Consider the following 16,429-nt stretch of genomic DNA (forward strand, 5'->3'; position numbering starts at 1 on the left):
CCATTTATATGAAAAATGCCCCGAGCACACCCCGCCCTATTTTGCACACACGACTAGCACGTTTATCGTTTTGCATGCTTGCATGTCCCTTATAGCCAACGTGACATTAGTGTATGGCCCGGTCTCCCCGTGAGATGCGACATCATGCATGAAAATCACAACTCTAGTCACGTATCTTTATGGTATAAAACTGGGGCATCAGTACCGTTCGATCAGGTGACACTGAAAGGTATATTGATGCACCCAGGCTTGAGCGACCTGAACCTTTGTCCTATTGTAAGTCACAAAATCACATGTCCCGATCGTCAACCCTAGACTTATACATATACGGTATATTAAAGTTCACCAATTGCACTTCTTAATCAAAATCAGTGCCTAAACGAGATCCTGTCCCGCTGTACCCTACTGTACGAGGGGGATAGACAACGTCTATTCTAGACAAGAGGTAATTAAGTGGGCCCTTGCTCAGCATCGTGCGCCACCTCTCAATTGGGGATTAAATTGGCTGCTTTTTGACTTCAAATATTTGAGTTGGAGTCTTAAATTATCACTTATATGGTATATCAAACCAAGTCACCACGTATCGAGAGGTATATAGGTGCATTTGGGTAAGGGTGGCCAGATAAATTGCATTGTACATAGTAAATCTAGAGTCTAAATACCTCCCCATAGATTACGATTCGAACTTATTGTGGGTGTTCCCGGGTTGTTTGTTGGAAATGGACATTACAAATGTTGAGATCAGGAAATTTCAATTTTGTCCTCAAGTCAAATTTTTGTTTAATTTAACTCTAGGTTTTTATATCACTCGGTGTACTGACCCAATAAAGAATCCATTTTAAAACTTGGTAATGGTTCATAATGACCCAGTCCATTTAAATCAAAATGGAATTCAAATTATTTGCTAATTTGGGTTTCAACCCATTTTAAAAGAAGAAAAATGTTTTCCGAAAGAAGAATATTTGTCAGAAAAAATATTTTCCAAAAGAAAAGAAAATGAAGGAAAAATGATTTACAAAAAATCTATTTTTACATAAATAATTTTTGAAACATGTTTTTTTACAAAAAATCTATATTTTGCATAGACCTTGGAAAATTACCAAAATGTGTTTTTCTAAAAAGAAATGGTTGCAAAAAATAATTAGATTTGTGAAAAATTTTATATAATAAAAATATTATTTTTCAATAATTTTTAAGAATGCAATAAAATTATTTTCCTTATGAATAATCATTGAATACATGAATTGTTTAATGGATTGGTGCACAGAATTCAATAAAATCTCAGGGTTCATTTAAAATGTTATCAAAGGGATAACATTAAAATTAATTAAATTCACCTTCAATAGGGTTACAAGGTTATCATTGCACCTAAACTCAATCGTTCACCATTTGGTTAGGGTCACTAGTCTGGTCAGTTAGAACGAACATCAACACCAAGTGAATCGTCATAAATGACCCCAAATTTTTTCAAAATTACACAGTTGTTCTCTAAAGATTACAGTACCTCAATCCTACCGGTTGTAAGCAATGTCTCAGTCCTCAGTCCTAATCAAGCCCGTTGTGAGTAGTTGTCTTGAGTTTTCATGAGTCATTTGGGTTAGCTCGAGTCTAATATTTCAATATCATGTTTTCTTTAAATCGAGTTTACTTTTTTTCTGTTGAGTTGAGTTAGTTTGTCAAGTTAAAAGGAAATTTTTGAATACATCAAGCGCATTAACGAATTAATTATTAATCTGGCTTCAAGGATAGATTTCTCTCTTGAACAAGAAGATAAGAGTCAGACTCAACTTTTAATCAAGAAAGCAAAGGTCATTGACCTTGGAACATAAAATAATTCCTAGAGAAATTCAGATAGAAACCATCATATCCCTAGAGGAACACGAGAAAATAATGAATTTACTTAGAAATTTCAAAAGACCTATTCGCGTGATCCGATGAGGATATGTTAGGTGCAAGCTTGGGTATTATCTGACATGGAATAGATACTCACTTGATGGAATGGAAATACCAATGAAATCAAAGAAGATGGTACAAAACATGTCAATGTTGTCCTCACTGCATCTCAAGTTGCAAAGTTCATCAAAGTAAATGTTATAAGTCGATACAGGGTACCTTTGGAATTAGTCTCTGATGATGGGTCACATTTCAAAGTCGAGGATTACTCTGTGTTTAAAGTCAAGATCCAGCATCACAAATCATCTCTCTACGTTTTCAGACTAATGAAGAGGCTAAAGCAACTAAAAAAAACCTTAAGACAATCATCAGAAAATTGTGTCAATCGCATCAGGATTGATTAGAGAAGTTATCATTCATGCTAAGAGCATATCACATTTCAATTTGATTTTCCACTAGAGCCACTCCCTATTCCCTAATGTATGGTATGAAAGCAGTCTTGCTAGTTGAAATAAAAATTTCGTCTCTCAGGATTTTGATGGAAAGTTAGTTGTTTGAAGCAGATTTGGTTCGTCAACGGTATGAAGAATTTTATTTGATCGAAGAAAAACGACTTAAAGCTCTGTACCATGTACATGCTTATCAAAGAAGAGTCGCTTGTGCATTTGACAAAAAGATCAAAACTCGTCATTTGCAAATCAGGGATTTAGTACTCAAAGAGAATTGAGTACCTATCTTTGACCCTAGAGGAAAATTCAAACCAAATTAGGGAGGTCCTTTCATCGTCAAAGAAATATTACCTAGAAAAGCTTTCAGACTTCAAGATCATGATGGAATTGAACTACCAGAATCAATAAACCTTGACCAGCTAAAGCTGTACTACATTTAAGGAGGTCATCTTCAACCGAATCAATTTTTAGTTACCTAGTTCAATATTTCCTTTCTCAATCCCTTTGCAGCCTTTTTCAAAAGGAAAATACATTTTTCGTTCTCAACCTGATCACCCAACCTAGGGGAGGCAAAAATTCGAACTATGTTTTGGTCTGATCCCAAAATGTTGGGGTACGTAGGCAACCTGAGAAATTACTTCAGGCTCGACCACATCAAAATAAAAAAAATATTCCTCTACAAAAAAAAAGTTAAAAAGGAAATATCTTCAAAATGGGGAAGAAAATTCAAAGAAAAAGAGAAAATTTAAGAAAAATGCCACACAAAGGGCATTTGGGTTTTTGAGCCTAAGAATTCACTTTCCTTTATATCCAGTCCTAAGCTTACTTATGAAAATCCTTCTAAGTACAGTATGGAAAAGTCAAGGAAGGTAGTAAAGCAAGATCAGATAGTAACTCCAAAAGTTCAAAAAGAAAAGAAGCCTGTTAAGTTGAAAACCTAAAAAGGCGACTTAGGCAAAAATTAAGGCAAGCTCGCAAGGTTGAAAATTCGAAAGGACGGTCTTGGCAACAATTAGAGCATAGAAAGAAGCCTGCTAAGTTGAAAACCTGAAAGGACGACTTAGGCAAAAATTAAGGCAAGCTCGCAAGGTTGAAAATCCAAAAAGATGGTCTTAACAACAATTAGAACAATGAAAAAAGACTACTAAGTTGAAAACTTGAAAGGGCGACTTAGAAAAAAATTAAGGCAAGCTCGCGAGGTTAAAAATCTAAAAAGACGGCCTTGGCAACAATCAGAGTAAAGAAAAAAAAGAAAAGAAAGCTCGTTAGATCGAAAAGCTAAAAATACGATCTAGACAAAAACTAGAGCATGTTCACTAGTTTGAAAATCTGAAAGGGTAATCTAGGCAAAAGTTAAAGTAACAAAGAAAAATAGAAGAAAATCTCCATAGAGTTGAAAAACTAAAATGCGTTTCGAGCTGAAACATCTGAAGTTTGAATAATCAATTTCAACACTTAGCTTAAACCTGGCAAAGACTCAGAAGTCACAAGTATCTTGTCTACGATTGATTTGAAAAATTTTTCTTTCCCAAGTGAACCAAGGGGGAGAAGGGTGATTCCATGATGAGTCTCAAAAAAAAATGTTTTGCTTCTTGAGCCTGACTCAAAATCTTCAATCAAAATTAAAAGTTGAATCTTTATTGCGTTTGTGGTAATCAAATATTTCAAACCTTTATACAAGGGGCACTTTCTTTCGTATTTGATATGTAGTTTTTCCCTTATACTAAGGGTATTCTTTTTACAAGATATGTTCAATACAATATTTTCTATCAAACTAGGCGCATTTTGTTCTCAAACTTGATCAATGTTAATCCTAAATGATAATGGGAACCCCGAATTTAAGGTTACCCTCTTGATAGTAATTTTTTTTGAAAACCCCTGAGGTACAAAGAAGTTAAAAAAAAATTCATAAAGTTTTTAAAAAACCTTGAGATTCAAACAGAAGCGTTTCTGATATCATATTTGGTTTTGCCGAGAGATTAACTCATTACCCTTTCACATAGAATGAGAGATAAAGCATTCTTTCTTTCCTAGATCCATTAATTCCTTCTTAGATTTATCAAATTCATCCATTCTTTCTTAGATTTACTTTATGTTCAGATGCCATCGAGGGTTTTCTCGGAATTATGCTTAGATGTCATCGAGGGTTTTCTCGAAATTATGCTCAGATACCGTTGAGGGTTTTCTCGGAATTATGTTCAGATGCCGTCGATGGTTTTTTAGGAATTATGCTCAAATGTCGTCGAGGAGTTTCTCAGAATTATGCTTAGATATCGTCGAGGGGTATTTTATAATTATGTTCAGATGCCGCTGAGGGTTTTATCAGAATTATGCTCAGATGCTGTTGAGGATTTTCTCGAAATTATGCTCAGATGCCGCCGAGGGTTTTCTCTAGGAATTATGCTTAGGTACCGCAGAGGGTTTTCTCAAAATTACACTCAGTTTTATGCTCAGATTATGTTTCGTTTATGCTCAATTTTATGCTTAGATTTTACTTAATTTATGCTCAGATCTAGCTCAGACCATCTCTGAGATTTATCTTAGATTTCGAGTACACACAATTGCACATTTTTAGTTAGGGAGAACTTTCTAAAATTCAAGGATCTGACGCTGTCAGTAAAAGTTCGTACTCAAGGACCTAACAAACTTTTAGTTCGGGGAGAGTATTACCATCAAGGATCTGAACGCCTCGACGAATTGCTAAATCAGGCTTCAAAATGAGTTGTCACTAGCTTTGGTATTCGGATATCACACTATCTACCAAAATAGATTTGCTATCTAGTTTGCTTCAACTCTCTACCAAAGAGGGGCATCTATAGACACCCCATTTTTGCACTCACCTGATTAATCAACTTGTCAACCCGATTGCGACGATTCACAATAATGGATGATTATTCCAATACTCTATTTTGTTACTATATATGTTTCAGAAATTCATATGAGGTATCTCAAACTAACGAAACTGTAAAAACCACGTTAAACTAGAAAAATATAACCCCAAAAATATAGAAATCATCATCTTCCATATAAAAAGAAGCTTTACGATAAAAATCACTAAAAATAATAAAATTACTAAAATACCCTTAACATCAAAACATCTTTAGAGCCCTCTTACGCTTAGGAAAATCCATTCGAACACATAAAACAACAAAATGAAATCAAATAAACCATTTTGTCAATTTTTACCAAATTCGACAAATTTATAAAAATGCCCCTCATAAGGGTTGACAATAATTTCATGCTAAAAAATTTCATAAGTGACACAAATTAATAATCTCATTGAATTTCTTACGAAAAATCGATTCTAAAACATCCCAAAACATCGAAAAATGACTTGAAACGCAAAAGTTCTCTTTGGGGACAAAACGATAATTTTTTAATTTAAAAAAAATTTAATTTCGAGATTAATAAATAAAATATTAATTGACATGAAGTAAAACCTTATTAAAATTAATTTAAAAATCTAAACCAAGTCAATCTCCTAAGAATTAAATCAAAACCTTTATTAAAATCCTAATCTAAAGAAATCAGTCAATTTCATAAGACTTAAGTCAAAACCCTGATTAAAACCCTAATCTAAAGAAACCAAGTCAATCTCATAAGATTTAAGTCAAAACCTTAATTAAAACTCTAATCTAAAAAGACCAAGCCAATCTCATAAGACTAAAGTCAAAATCCTAATTTAACTTATCTAAAAGAAACCTAATCAAACACTAAAACTTTATAAATAGAGAGTCTCCACAATCTAATTTCACAAGTCAAAGAAAATCCTAGAAAAAGTAGGTCAAAAAATCTCTCTAGCCTTCCCCAAACCCTGATTTTGAAGCCCTAGCCCTTTACCTATCATCTAACTCTTAGTTTTTATTCACAAACTCCTAGAAACTCTTCACTAAACACCTAGAAATCTATCAATAAATTTAGGAAACACTCATATCTAAGAAGGAGGTACTTCGTCCTGAAGATCTAGAATGGATCCAATGATAAAAAGAAAGTAAGAAGTATCTTACGAAGAATCATTCTACTAGTTCTGAGGGAACAAAGTGTTGCGATTGTACATGTATATTTTTCTTTTATCTTTTTTATTTATTTATTTTAGATTTTTTAGCAATGTAATCTTCTTGGAAAATAGTAGAGACCGGCGTTTATCGGGTGGGGTTGGTGCCTAACACTTTCCAATCCCGTAACGTGATCCTCAGACTTTATTTTTTTTTTTTTGTAGATTAGTTATTTTTATCTATCTTGAGTCAATGCTCGGTTCCTAGACCATAATAACTAGGTGGTGACTCCCAAACCTCAAAAATCAAAAGAAGATCTGCACATCTCGCAGATCGAACACACTTTTAATAGGAAATTTCACCGGATTATTTCCGTCAGTTGGGTCTTATGTACCGCTCGGACCCCGTTTTGATCTAAGTTTTGTATTCAATGTTATTGATAAAAATGAATTTCATAGTTTGAAAATTGATTTAATATTCAATGAACTCATATTGAGTTGATGAATATCAGACAGTGGATATTTTATTTGAGAGATTGAAAATTGTAAAAATTGAAAAAAAAGGGTATAAAACGGTAAAATGTCAGAGTCACACCGGAAGAGTGATGTTTGCATTTTACATTATTGTGTTATGTGTAGGTTGATGAACGGATATCCAGGGATAATGTTACTGGTTGCATACTTATTTACTCTCTATTTGCGCGATGCCCTATTTACTTTTTCATTTCGTTATTTATTTTAGGTCGGTTGACCACAGTTGCATGGTAGGAAACTAGATATCTATTTTCAACCTTGTATTGTTATTTTCTCTTTTGTTTTCGAATGAAAATAATATATATATATGTAGCTATTTTGTGAGATGTTAAAGAGTCCGTGAATACCTGAAAGGATAGTGCGTCATATCATCCAAAGTAGTGTACTGATGTACGGTAGGGACCACCAAGCTCATACGTGATATGGGACGCATATGAGAGTGGAGTCACAACTGGAATCCGGGTTTATTCATTTTTATCTTTATCAGTGAACTTGTAATGTAAAGGTGGTTGTATACGAATGGTTTGTATATTTGAGAATCACATGAACGCCTGATAGGCATAAACGAAGATGATTAGTTAGTGATCACTAACAATCTATAGTAGTCAAACGTTCTGACACATTGAAAAGAGACACATTGCTTACGGTCTCGTTAAACGGCCAGCCTGAACGGATAAATGGTCCCACAAGTGTGGTAAACAACGACCATCCACAAAATTATTTTGAACTCATCTCTGACTATATGTACCAGTTAATTGTAATTTTTTTGTAAAACTTTACATATTTTAAAATAATTCAGTATATTTATTCATTCATGTTAGGAGAGGTTATTGGCAGAAATTGTTTGCTTCCCTATTGGGTAGCCATTGTTATTCACCATTTCCTTCTTCATTTTTTTAGTTTCAGATTCAAAGCTTGGCGAGGCAGGTATAGAGCACAAGTGAGGATCATCTGATGGGTCAAATAGACAACCAAAGTCCGTCACCTGGTGAGTATTGGGACTATACTCGATTTGTCCAGGAGTATTATAGATTTGTGTTGAGCATTAGGACTTTTGTTAGAGTGAAATTTTTTTATATAATCCCGTATGTAAATTTCTTCTTCCGCACTCTGATCTATTGTACGTTATTATATGTATATAGGCTTACGGTAGTTATTATATTTTGTATGTATATGCAGGATATCGTGTATGTCGTTTATCAGGTGCAGGTTGAACGCTTTGGAATGCTAACATAAACAAAGGAGACAACACCGAAATTTCGAGGCGTCACCTAGTGTCTCGAGATCCGACAAGGGATTTTGTGTTAGCGTTTGGCGGGACGCCACAAGATCTCTAGAATAAGGTAGGGTTGAGGACATGATTATGTCATTTAATTTCCCTTTCTCCTCTTTCCTTTTCTCTCTTCTATCTTTTTTTTATAATTATTATTAATTTTGGGTTAGAAAGTCTTAGTATGCAATAAACACCCTCCCCTACGCCCAATATATTGGGCTTTGACTCGGTTCAAAGTGTAATTGTTGAAGTCACTTTCCAAAAGAATTCACCCATTTTCTAATGAGATGACAACGAAGACATCAGAATTTTGGTGTTGTTGTCGGGGAAAGGTGTAGTTTTTCTAAGTAGGTTTAAAGTTAGTTGCGTCATTTTCTTTATTTTATTTTTATTTTTGTTTTCTGTGGATACAAAAGAAATTTAGAAAATAAAAAAAATTATATTCTCGTTGCAATTAGGGAAACAATTTAAGATATGTGGAATAAGTTTAGACATAGATCTCGAGGTTTCAATGTGTTGTAGTCAAAGTTCATTACGCCACATTGATTTCAGAGAGTTGATTCCTATGTTTTTACATACTTCTTAATATTACTTCTGGATTGCAACAGTAGGTATAGTTTCTATTTTTTCTTTTTTGTTTTTTTCATTTTCTAACATTCTATTTCTTTTGTAGGTTGGTGAAATCTTTGAACAAGAAGATCAAGTGTAATCCATTAGATCCAAGATTCATTCCATCTTAATGTCTTTTCTTTATTTTTTTTTTCATTTTAGTTAGGTTTCTTTTCTGATTTAGATTCATTTGTATTAAGAACGTTGTAAAACTTTTATTAGTTAATTAATTATCGAAGAAGATTTGGATTATAATAGACTAGGGAAGTACAATGATTGGACGACGGCTCCTTAGGTTCACATACCAAAATCGGAGTTGGTGGCCTAAGTTAACTCAACTCATCTTCCCCCTGTCTAGCAAGAGAATTAATTTTGATCCATTCACGCCTCTCATTACTAGTGGGTTACTCTTTGCCTTTGTTTGTTATTTTCCAACTTGCACACACTTGGATTAATTAATTATGATTAGTGAAGAACACCCCTCTTCCAAGGATGACACTATAAGATCAGGATTGGAGGTCATTACCAATTCCTTACTCTAATTAGGATAATTAATTCACTAGCCATCCAATCAATTAAGACTTGAATATAGGGCCCACAAACTCAATAGGAGAAATCTGCTTGAAGTTGTGTCAATTGCACTTCTTGATCATCTATAGTATCTAGTAAGATCTTATTTTTTTAAGGGGATAAATTCAATTTATTTAAGAAATGAAAGTAATTTAAGAGTTCCCTTACTTATGCATTATGCGCCACCTCCAATCTGGAGATTCAAATTTGATTTCATAAAACCTAGTCGAAAGGCTAGTTGTACAATTTATAACCAATTACGAACTGTCTAGAGTTAGGCAACATATCTAAGTCCAGTCTTTTCTTTTGTGATTGTTTGAAATACTATTTTATTTTAGGCTTCATGCCATACCTTTCCAACCCAAAAAGTTCATACCAAGCCTTTTAGGTTAAGTGCAAAGAAGGATAGACTTCAATATAATTTTATTTGTTAATCCTAGGTTACTAATAGTTTTATTTCTTTTATTTTCTTATTATAAATTTTATTTCTATTGCTTTTTTTTCCAACAACATTTACTCTCTATTTTGTTTCACAAAAATACAAAAATAGATTTTAAAGTTGTAACTTAGATTAACTTCGTTTTTGTTTGGCTACTGGCTTGTAATAGATACTCAAACATGGAAGGTATGGGGTGACTAGATGTTGGGTATACCGCTGAGTGAATTTCTTCAACATAATAGCTCACTGCTCTTTTTTTGACGATACATTCCATATTTATGTAGCCTTAGCTCTATAATGACTGATGAAGTCAATAAAAGTTTTCCTATTTTTCTGCTTCATTGGTTCTAAATCTTTTTGGGAAGTCTCAATTTCAGTACTGTACTTGTATTGATGCCAGAATAACTTTGACATATTTTTCCAAGTTTCAATCGTAGACGGGTTTTGAGACATCAGCCATCGTAGTGCCGATCCTAACAAAGTAAATTGAAAAAACGTCATATGTTCACCATTAAGGCTTAAAATGCGTATGTTAGTGATATACACCTTGAGGTGTGTTCTTGTGCAACCTACTCATTGAATTTTTCCATCTCCAATATTACAAATTTTTCTAGTAAACGAATCTTAGGGATGTGATTCAGAGCCTCGATGCCTGCTATAATTTCATCAATTCCCTTTATACTTTTTAAGACTATTTCCAGCTGAGACATTTGGTTGGCTAATATAGGACTTTCATTGATAGGTTCTTCATCTCTATCTAGTTCAAAAACCTCTTGTAAGTATTTAGCTATGTTGTTTTTTTCCCTTTTTCCCTTTGAATCGTTAGGGAAGTTTCCTATTGATTCTGAGATCTCTTTTAACACTTCCACCTTACTCTTTTTGTTGTTTATGTCTGTGGTGAAGATTGCTAGAATCTTGTGGATCCCTACGAGTTTAGATTTTGAAGCCATTTCTAATTGTGGACTTGGTATTGACGTTCATTCTAACTGATCAGACTTACGACCCCAACTAGGTGATTGATGCTTGAGTTTAGGTGCAATAATAACCCTATAACCCCATCAAAGGAGAATTTAGTCAATTTCAATGTTATGGGTCCCTCTTGATAGCATTCTAATAAGTCCTGAAGTTATTGAATCTTGTACACTAATCCATTAAATAATTCATTCATACAATGGTTAATTCATTCAAATGGAATGTAATTTCATTAAATTATTAAAGGTAAGGATAATGATGCTTTCATTGAATAACAACTTCCAATAGATCGTATTTAAACTATTTTAAAAAAATAGATATTTGTAAAAGTCATTTTCTACCATTTTTTAGAAAAAAAAAAATTCTTTTGAAATGGGTTAAGACCCGAATTAGAAAAGATTTGAATGGCTTGACCAATAATGATTATTGGATTCAGATTGACTGGGTCTTTTTGAATCATTACCACAATTAGAATGGATTTTTTATTGGATTGATGCACCTAGTGATATGATATCCTTGAGTTAGAAAAAAATGTTTGATCATCTTGAGGACGAGATTGTTATTTATTGATCTTAGCATTTGAACGGTCCTCTTTTTCAAAATAACAACCCAAGAACACCCACGATAAGTTCAAGTCGTGGTCTATAGAAAGTTTCCTAGACTTTAGGTTAATTATGTGCAATGCAATTTATTTAATCACCCTTGTCCAAGTACACTTATATACCTCTTGAGCGTACTTAATCAGACTGTACGTTGTTAGTTGGTTTGATATACCATATAGGTACGAGGTTAGGGTTGTACCTTTTGTAAATGGTTTTGTGTCCCACAAAGAGATCGACCACGTACTAGTACTAGTACTATGTTGGTATTCAGGATATATGATTTTGCGACTTATAAGGACAAAGGCCCAAGTCGCTCCAACGTGGGTGTATTAATATACCTTTCGGGATCACTTGATCAAATGGTATTGATGCCCCAGTTTTATATACCATAAAGGTACGTGATTGGAGTTCTGATTTTCATGAATGACGTCGCATCGCACGAGAAAATTGGATCACGTACTAGTGCCACGTCTGCTATAAGAGACATGCAAGCATGCGATGCATCATAAATTAGATGTACCAGTGGTGTGTGCAAATAGGGTGGGGGCTCCCAAGGAATTTTTCAGATAAATGAGCCCATGGGCAGCATCACATTACCAAAGTATGGATATCAAATAAATATTGGTCATAAAATATAAAACTATCTATGACATCAAGATTAAGATCAATGCACGCACATCAAAGATGTATATTAATTAAGATCATGGCATATCAGATAGGTAATTAATCAAGATAGTATAAATGAGAATAATGATGATGAATCAATTGAGATAGCATAAAAATAACTAACCATCGACCTACCATTGAGATAGACACAAGAAAAACTTTTTGTTTTTTTAGAGACATGCTTGGCAAATCTTCTTATTATTTTTTTAATACAAAATTCCCTTACTTTATTAAGTTTGTTACGCAAGAAACTTTGGGTGAGGACCAAACTAGCCCGACTAACACAATAAGATTTCAAAATTTTACTAGGGGCCATTAGGCCAACGTGATTCATCATATCAACAATCCAATGCCACAACTTTCTAGATTTAATGGAAAATTTTGGATCTGAAAATAAAATTCATATTATTTTTTTAGCTTTGATCCAAGGTTTTGAAAATGGGTGGCTATGAAATCCCCGATTTAAAATTAAAATCAAAATGACAATTAATTTTGTTCTTTAAAAAGTTTCTTTTGAAGATTCTTGGAATTTCATCATTTACAAGTCCGTGATGTTAGATCATGCTTTTGGGTGCCATGTGGTGAGCTAACGACCCTTAGTAAGATTGAAATCTTACTAAATTAGTTAGTCTAGCCTTATTCACATAAATGCCAAACAAAAATTGCTCATACTTATAAAAGTATTTTCCTTATTAACAAAACAAAGGAGTGGGATCCATATTATTCTACTGAGTAATTAAATAAATCTAATGCCCCATCTATGAATAGATGTGGAGAGGTGTGAGAGTATTAAATATATTTAACCTCTTTTAAAAAGATGTGGGTTCTATGCTTTGTTTGAGTAAGTAAACTTAACAAAACTTCAAATTTTTTATTTAACAAATATGTAGGTCGCATTCAAGTAAAACAAATTTTGATAAGTGGGTAAATCAGTTGTTTTTTCTTTAAAAGAAAGTTGGCCCAATTGTTGACAAACAAACTTGATATGGTAAAGGAGGTTTTGCGAATGCAACAGATTGGCCTGCCAAGTAAAATCTCTATTATTATTGTTTTTTTTATATATTATTTTTGACTCTTACCACAACATACACACAAACATTGCACATATCATACACATATGTGAAAGTTTTTATCGGTTCCTGACAGCACATACATATCACACAAGCATTTTTTCTTTTCTTTTTTTCTGTTTTTCTCATATGCACAACACCTCCACCCTTTGATCACGTTTTATTTTTTGTTGTTGCCAGTACGTATAGCCAACAACCTTACATTTTTTTTTGCTTTGTTGCTACCAGCACGACTTCACAATGTTATTTATCTCACCGCAAATAGAAAAAAATATATATATGTTTAGTACATAGAGAGTTGGTAGAACCCACATGAAAGTAACAACTTCTTTTATGAATTTTTTTTTATAAATTTATTTCTTTTAAAGAAGAATCAACTCATTTTTTTACCATCTTCCTCTTTTCACTACATGTGGCCCTCTCCACACAAATCCCACTATTTATTTTTATGGATTACATGCTCAAATTTTACATCAAACTTACATTTTTTGAGTAACCGAAATGTCACTTTATGGAAAAAAATCCATCCAAACACTTTTTGGGTAAGCAAAATGTCACTTTAAGTAAACAAAGCCATTCAAACACACAAGGTTTCACCATTATAAAAATAAATAGAGAAAGGCATACAAACACCAAAAAACCAAAGTCAAATTAGAAAAAAAAATTAAGTAACTTTGAGATGCAACAATCTTTTAGAATTTCGAGTTTGATCCTCAATATCCCTAGTAAAGTCGCTACTAAAAGCATCTTTTATCCATGGCTGCAAATCCAATTTTTTTGTTTGGGAGTTACCACCAAGTTTATGGTATAAGAACCAAAGATGACCATAAATAGATAAGGAACACAAAACTACAAAGAGATTGTGGGTACGGGGATTAGGTAGGATTGGAAGGTGTTAAACACCAATCCCACCCAACGAAAGTCGGTCTCTACTATTCTCTAAGATTTAAATTGTCAAAATAACCTAAATCTAAAATAAAGATAAAAAAATTACCTTCGTTTTTACCTAAGTGATTGTGATTATTGATTCCCTCAGAAATTAATGGTGAGTGTTCCTCATGTGAATCTTTTCGATTTGTTTTTACTTTAAAATCTGCTCATGATTTCTAAGATGGGACTTTCTTCTACTAGATCTAAAGTTTTTCTTGATTTTTTTTTATGCTTTTTAAGATTTCTAGGTGTTTTTAGGTTGAAAATTAGGCTTTAGGGGTTAGATATTGACTTGAGACACTAAATTTAGGATTTTAAAAAAAATTTAGTGAGTTTTTGACTTCTATTTTCTAGGATTTCTCAAGATCTACAAGAGTTGGTGGAAGAGTTTCCTTTTTAAAGAGCTTTATTGATAAGATTAATGTTTGATTAGATCTTTTAGATAAAGTGTATCTCTAACTAATCTTTAAGTGGTTTACATAAGATTTCAAGGGATTTTCTTTAGATTTTGATTTTTTGACTTATGTATAATGAACTTTTAAATTTTGGAGAACTCTCTAATAGAAGGTTATTTATTAAATTATTTTGAATTCTTTGAGACCCCAGTAAAGCATTATTTATTAAATATCATGTGAACCCCACTTGAATAAATGGACCGCCATTTGAAATTTGGCTTATGGTCTTAATTAATTGAATTTATATATTCAACGATTTTAATTTGATTCATTAAGATTTCACTTTACATAAATTAATATTTTAATTATTAGTTTCAAAATTTTAAATGTTAGGGTTTAAAAATTATCGTTTACTCTCAAAGAGGACTTTTGAGTTGGGATGTGATTTTTTGACATTTTGAAATATTTCGAAAATAATTTTTTGTAAGGAATTCAATGAGAATATTAGTTTGTGTCACTTATGGGTTTTTGGTGTGAAATGATCATTGACCCTAGAGGGGTATTTTTGTAATTTTATAAAAATTGGTGAAACAGTTTATTTGATTTTAATTTGTTGTTTTATGTGTCCAAAAGAGTTTTCTTAAGCGTAATGTAACCTTTAAAGATATTTGGTGTCGGAGATATTTTGATAATTTGACCATTTTTTTATGATTTTTCTTATAAAGCTTCTTTTAATATCAAAATGATTATTTATATGTTTTAGGTTATATTTTCCGAGTGTAGTGTGATTTCTAAAGTTTGTTTGTATGAAATATTTTATGCTTTGGAAACACATCTATTAACAAATAAAAAAAACTTTTGAATATTCATCTATAATTGGAAACCGTCGCAATCGAGTTGACGAGTTGATTAATTAGGCAAGTGCAAAAATGGGGTGTCTACAACTATTATTTAAATTTAATATCGTGCATGTAACATAAAAGTCTATTAAGAAGAGGGTTGTGGCAGAATATTTGACTAATCATCCAGTGGTAAAGGCAATAAGACATGCTAATCAATTCCCAAATGAGAACATCCTGAATATTGCAGAAGAATCACAAAACCAACTATGACAATTATATTTCAACGGGGTCGCAAATCAGAACTGGAATAGAATAGAAGCAATTCTATTCTCTCCAGAAGGGTACCACATACCAATTGCTATTAAGTTAGCATTCTCTAATACAAGTCACATAGCTCGCATCTACAGACTTAAAGCCACTATGAATTTGGGTATCACAGAAATTGAGGTATTTGAAGATTCAATATTAGTAATACATCAATCGTTGAGATAATGGAAAACTTGAGACAAGAAGTTGAAGCCTTATCATGTGGTAAGAAAGTTCAAGGCTATTTTATTCCAAGATCTATTAAGGGAAGATAATAGATTTACTGACGCTTTAGCTATCCTCTCATCAATGATCTATGTACCTTCGGGTATGGAATTAAGGCCCATCATTGTCAAAGTCAAAGATAAGCCAGCATATTACCATCAGGTCAACATCGTTTCCCAATTCTTTGATGGAAAGTCATAGCATACGGACATTCGAAGAGTTTTAAAACGACAAGAGTTCTCAAAAGAAATACCAAAGAAAGGACGATAAACACTACAAAGACTTGCGTCTCAATTTATCTTGTACACAAGAAACCTATACAAGAGATCTTACGATCAAATTCATTTGTCATGTGTAAATGAAGATCAAGAAAAGTAGATAATGGTCTAACTACATTCAAGAGACTACGGACCTCACATGAACGGGAAGATGTTAGCTAGGAGAATTATGAGACATGGATATTACTGGCCCAAGATGGAAACATTCTATCATCACATGGTCAAGACTATCCATAAATGCCAAGTACATGCCAATATCATACACGTACCTCCATTTCAGCTCGTTGATTTGACCTTGGTTTGGTCTTTTTTTGTTTGGGGAATTAATATAATTGGTAAGATTACACCTAAAATATCAAATAGGTAGGAATACATTCTAATG

Source organism: Akebia trifoliata, chromosome 2 (genome assembly GCF_017979445.1).
Source record: "Akebia trifoliata isolate Shusen 1 chromosome 2, ASM1797944v1, whole genome shotgun sequence".
In the NCBI taxonomy this organism is placed as follows: domain Eukaryota; kingdom Viridiplantae; phylum Streptophyta; class Magnoliopsida; order Ranunculales; family Lardizabalaceae; genus Akebia; species Akebia trifoliata.